Raw genomic sequence first — 5,704 nt, 5'->3', positions numbered from 1 at the left:
TCCTCACCACTGGACCAATAAACAACATTCTTATCATGGAGAAAAGATTGAAGTTGTCAAGGACTTCATTCTTCTTGGATCAACCATCAACAGTCATGGAAGCAGCAGTCAAGAAATCAAATGATGTATTGCATTAGGCAAATTTTCTGCCAAATACCTTTTTAAAGTATTGAAGAGCAAAGATGTCAGCTTGAGGACTAAGGTGTGCCTGACACCAGCCATGGTTTTTTCAATATCCTCATATGCATGTGAAAGCTGGACAGTGAATAAGGAAGACCATAGAAGAATTGATGCATTTGAGTTATGGTGTTGGTGGAGAATATTGAAAGTGTCGTGCGCTGCCAAAAGAACCAACAGATGTGTGTTGAAAGAAGTGCAGCCAGAGTGCTCCTTGGAGGCCAGGATGGCCAAACTTTGTCTCTCATACTTCAGACATGTTTTCATGAGGCACCAGTCACTGGAGAAGGATATGATGTTTGGTAAGATGGAGGATCAGAGAAAAAGAAGAAGACCCCCAGTGAGATGGAATGACAAAGTGGCAGCATCAATAAGCCCAAGCGTGGCAGCAGTAGTGAGATTGGCCCAGGACTGGGCAGTGTTTCATTCTGTTGTGTGTAGCATTGTTATGGGTTGGTACCAACTCAATGGCATCTAACAACATCAACAATGGACTGCCAAAAGTACAAACAAATCAGTGTTGGAAGAAGTTAACCAGAATTCTCCTCAGAGGCCAAGATGGTGAGACTTTGTCTCTTATACTTCAAACATATTATTAAGAGGAACTGGTCCCTATAGGACACCGTGCTTGGTAAATTCGAAGTTCAGCAAAAAAGAGGGAACAACAATGGCTCAAGCGTAGCAATAATTGTGAGGATGGTACAGGACCTGGCAGTATTTCTGCTGTACATTAGGTTGCTATAGGTTGGAACTGATTTGACAGCACCTAACAAGGAGTCCTGGTGTGGAGCTGTGGGTTAATGTGCCAGACTACAAACCCATTTGAACTGCAAGGTTGTCAGTTTAAGATCACCAGCTGCTCCTTGGAAACCCTGTACAGGGTCACTATGGGTTGGAACCGACTTGATGGCACTTAACAACAACAACAGCCATGGCCCTCACCCAATACATAGGGCTACATGAGGTAAGAGTGTTATTAGGCCATGTGGAGATCATTATTGTCTCCTATAGGGTGAAACAAGAAAAAAAAAGGGCGGGGGGTATCAAAACCAAACAGAAGCAAAAAGAAAATATGAAAACTTGAAGATGCTTTGAATCAGCTAATCCAATGGATCAATGGAACATGTGAACATCAGTCACCATGGCTCTGAGACCAGAAGAACAAGATCATGCTGGCTACCACTACCAATAGCTCTGAAAGGATCACATTAGAAGGTCCCAGGTAGAGTGGGAGAAAATGTAGAACAAAATTCAAAAATATATTTTAAAAAAAGAAAGAAAAATAATTACTGTTCAGAAAGAGACTGGAGGAATCTGAAGCTATGACCATTGACCATGCTTGAGACTGGGAATGAAACTCATCCACATGGCCCAGTTTTCAGCCAACAGCAGGTAAGTATATGGGGGTGGGGGGGGCGGAAAGGAAGGAGAGACAATAATACTAGTAAGATATGCTAACTAGGAAATGGTCAATCGTTCAAGATTTTTTAAAAATCAACATTTACCTGTAAGTACAACATTGAGAACGATGGGAAAGAGTTTGAAATAGAAAAAAGAACCACAGGGAGGAAGTGGAATAACTGTAGTTTCATGGAGGGGATTGCAACTATTGAGATGAAAAAAATCTATGATTTGTTGACTATAAAGCTTAGGAATGTCTCTAAAACTTTCATTCAATTCACAGTAAAGCTGTTAATGAAAAGAAGAATGAACAAAAGTGAAATAAAACAGGCAAGCAACGGTAAGAAAAAAATTTAATCAATAAAAAGAAAAATGGTGTTGCTGTAAGTGTTGTTGAGTTGGTTCTGACTCATGTATTTTTGTTAACTGCCATTGAGTCAGTTCCGACTCATAGCAACCTTTATAGAGTTTCCAAGGAGCAGTTAGTGAGTTTGAATCTCAGGCCTTATTTATTATTCAGACTGGTCTTGCAGCCCAGTTTTTTATCCCACAGCAACATACCAGGACTTCACAGCAAACTGACTCTGACTCATAGCAACCCTTTTTATGATAGCTGAGTTGTGTCAGATGGGTTTGAACCTCTGACTTTTCAGTTAGATGTCCAGTGCTTATTCTACTGTGACATACCAAGACTCTAACAAAGGAAAATAAAAACAAGGGAAGAGACAAAGAAAAGAGGAAAAAGCAAAAACAAAAAATGCAATAAACAAAACTGGTGGTGGTGGTCTGCCGTTGAAGTCAGTCCTGACTCATAGCAATCCTGTATAGGGTTTCTGAGGCTGGAAATCTTTATAGGAGCAGAAAGCCTCATCTTTCTCCTGCAGAACAGCTGGTAGTTTCAAACTGCTAACTTTGAGGTCAGCAGCCCAACTCATAACAATTACACTACCAGAGCTTCTAGAGAGGGGGAAAATGAAAGAAAAAGGAATAGTTTAAAAAATAAAATAAAAAACTAAGAAAAATGTTTGTAAAAAAAATAAAAAGTGAAAGGAAAACAGAAGAAAAGAAAGAAAAGCAGAGAAAGAATGGATGAAAAAAAAGGGAAGGAAAAAGAAAGATAAAAACTAAGGAGAAAACTGTCGCATGGTTAGAACTAAGAAAGGATAAAACTGTGGCGACAGCACACCTGGTACAGACTGGCACTCTCTACCAGCCAAGGACTTCATAGAGAATGGGTGGGATGCCTGGCCCTAGTTGGAGTTCCTGCCAGCTTAAATGGAGTCTGGGGATGGCTCAAAAGATGAATTTGGTTCAGGTACTTATTCCTGAAAGGAACTCTTTCAGCCTCAGAGGGCAATTGGGTGCTTAACAGCTGATTGTAGATGGGGTTCTTGTTCTCCTAGGGGTGACTGTGAACCAGCAATGCAAATTCTGTTGTTCTGGTGAGGCAGGGTTCCCGTGCCTGCAGATGCAGGGGTGTTGTACCCAGCACCCAATCCACAAAGAGTGGCTACAGCAAGCGTTGTGCAGGGTGGGGGTATTACCAGTTAATGGGGGGGGGGGGTAGTGAGGGTGGGAGCTGGTCACACTTTTGGTCACCAAGGGTGTGTGGGGAACAAGGAAGGATTCCACCTTTATTATCACCAGTCACCAGTATGCATTGTGAGTTGTCAGATCACTGTCTCAAATGCTGCTTACAAAAGTTCAATGTAGTTGCTTTTATTCAGTTTTTTCTCCTAGTCAGTATTCAATCCACTTCTCTGTCCTTTCCTCTGAAGCTAAGGGTTCCAGGATTATCATCAGTATCTGTTGAAGTTGGTTTCTCGTGCCATTTTCTAAAAGTTCTGTGTTGACGCATGTCTGCCAAGTTTGCCATCTTGCCAGAAGTCCCATAATATTATTCTTAACTAGTACAATTTATTAGAAAACAAATAAAATAGAAGTGTATTTATACAAAATGGCACACAAAATTAATATCCCTTGGGAATGGTGTGGATTAGGGTGGAGACAAAAATGATTGTGGACTTCATGCAGTTCTGCAGCATTGGAGTCCTGATGTGGCACTGTAGGATGAACACTGAATAGCTAATGATAACATCATTGGTTCAAACCCACCAGACACTTCTTGGAAACCCTATATAGGGTTGTTATCTGCCTGAACCCACTTGACAGCACTTAACAACAACATTTAGTTAAATATATGTGTAGATTTAGTGTAATTAATTATGACTAATGAAACTCAAAGGAAGGTGAAAGATAGTATTTTGGAACTGTATCTCAAAAGAAGAAAAGAATAAATTGTAAAAGTGCACTTTGGCAGCATTTTAGCATATGAAAGGCATGGAGTATGGAATATTGAAAAAAAGAGTTCCACTTAGATGTGGTTAGAACATAAACTGAATGCTGTTTTTGTTAATTACCACACCAGGACTCCTTAAAATGCTTGTTGTTGTTGTTATGTGCTGTTGAGTCGATTCTGACCCATAGTGACCCAGTATAGGGTTTCCAAGTGATTCAAGTGAGCTTGAATCACTGACCTTAAAGTTCAAACTGATTTTGCAGTCTAGCACATTTACCCATAGCACCACACCAGAACTCCAATTAAGTTAGCAGAGGCAGATGAAACTGGAAAGTGAGATGGCCCAAAGAATTGCATATTTTTAATTGAATTCATTCTGACATGGGAATAATATAATAAGAAGGGCAAGAGCAATGAAAAGGGTTAAATAGTGAAGCAGAAACTAAAGTAAGGGACACTGGAAATGACCACAACCCTGACATAAAGAAGAAAGGCTATTTTATTAGTTTACAAAAAATAAAAAATAAAAGGAAGAAAAGTAGGCTGACAGATAGTGATAGTTCCCATCTTGGTATATAGGCACAGATGGTAGATAGGCAGAAAGTGCTAATTTAATTTCCAGTCGGTTTTAGACTCTGACATCAATATGGGTTGAGCTTACACATTCTTGGTGATGAAGAACAACTCCCAGTAGGACTGACGTGAGAAAGAGGGATCTGAATTTATCAATGGAACAAGTACAACTCTCCAAAAATATCTACCCTATGTGCTGAGACACAATGGTCTAGAATGTTCTCGAAGGTGAGTCTTACTTGACATACACAGACCTTGTGAGGATCAGTGATGTAAGACACTTTTCTATAAATACTTATGATCTAAGGAATCTTACCTATGGATATGTAGTTGCTAAAGAACAGAAAATTGTGAGAATAATAATATATTTCTCTATTAAGAAAATGAGGACACTGTCAAAGCAAGATCTATTGAAATCACACTATTTGTTTATACTGAATTAATTATGTGAGTTTTAATGTGTTAAATCTTATTGCATTGATTATTAGAATATAATTCCTACTACATTTTATAATGTTATTTTTTTAAGTAGAAATGCAGGAGATTGTATTTGCTCAGATTAACCTTTCCCATGTATAATTTATGGTTTTTGATATCTAAATCTTATTTTCAATCATAAATTAGAATTTTACAATTATCAATAGATAATTTTGCACATTTCGTCTTTAAAAATGAGCAAGCTGATTAAAAACATTTTAAATAGCAAATATTTCCTATACAGTTTTGCTCTTAACAACAAGAAAATACATTATGATAAGTTATTTTGAAGTTATTTGCTCCAATTAAAAACAATATAACATTTCAAAGCTGGCTGAGAATAATTACATTGAAATAATGAAGTTGAGAAGCCATTTTGAAAAATATATTCAAAGTTTTATTATATATTGAGATGTTTTCATGATTTTGAGATTTAAAGCAGAAATGAAATTCTTCCTTTGGCTGATTAATGTCAGCATCACACCACCACCACCACCAAAACTAACCGAGCCTAACCCTTTAGAAGTTATCCAACTCTCCTTCTTGCCAGTCTGCCTTAGTCTGAAAACTGCTGGAACTTGTCCACCATGGTGACCCTGCTGGCATTTAAATTTTTGATGACATAGCTTCTAGTATCATAGTAACACATAAGCTCCACAGTATGACAAACTGACAAATAGATGGTGGATATATATTTATTTATTTATATTGCTGATGTCCGATGGATCTTGGCTGAAAGCAGAGAATATCAGAAAGATGTTTACCTGTGCTTTATTG

This window comes from Chrysochloris asiatica, unplaced genomic scaffold (assembly GCF_000296735.1).
Source record: "Chrysochloris asiatica unplaced genomic scaffold, ChrAsi1.0 scaffold00019, whole genome shotgun sequence".
In the NCBI taxonomy this organism is placed as follows: domain Eukaryota; kingdom Metazoa; phylum Chordata; class Mammalia; order Afrosoricida; family Chrysochloridae; genus Chrysochloris; species Chrysochloris asiatica.
This window is presented reverse-complemented; position numbering follows the sequence as displayed.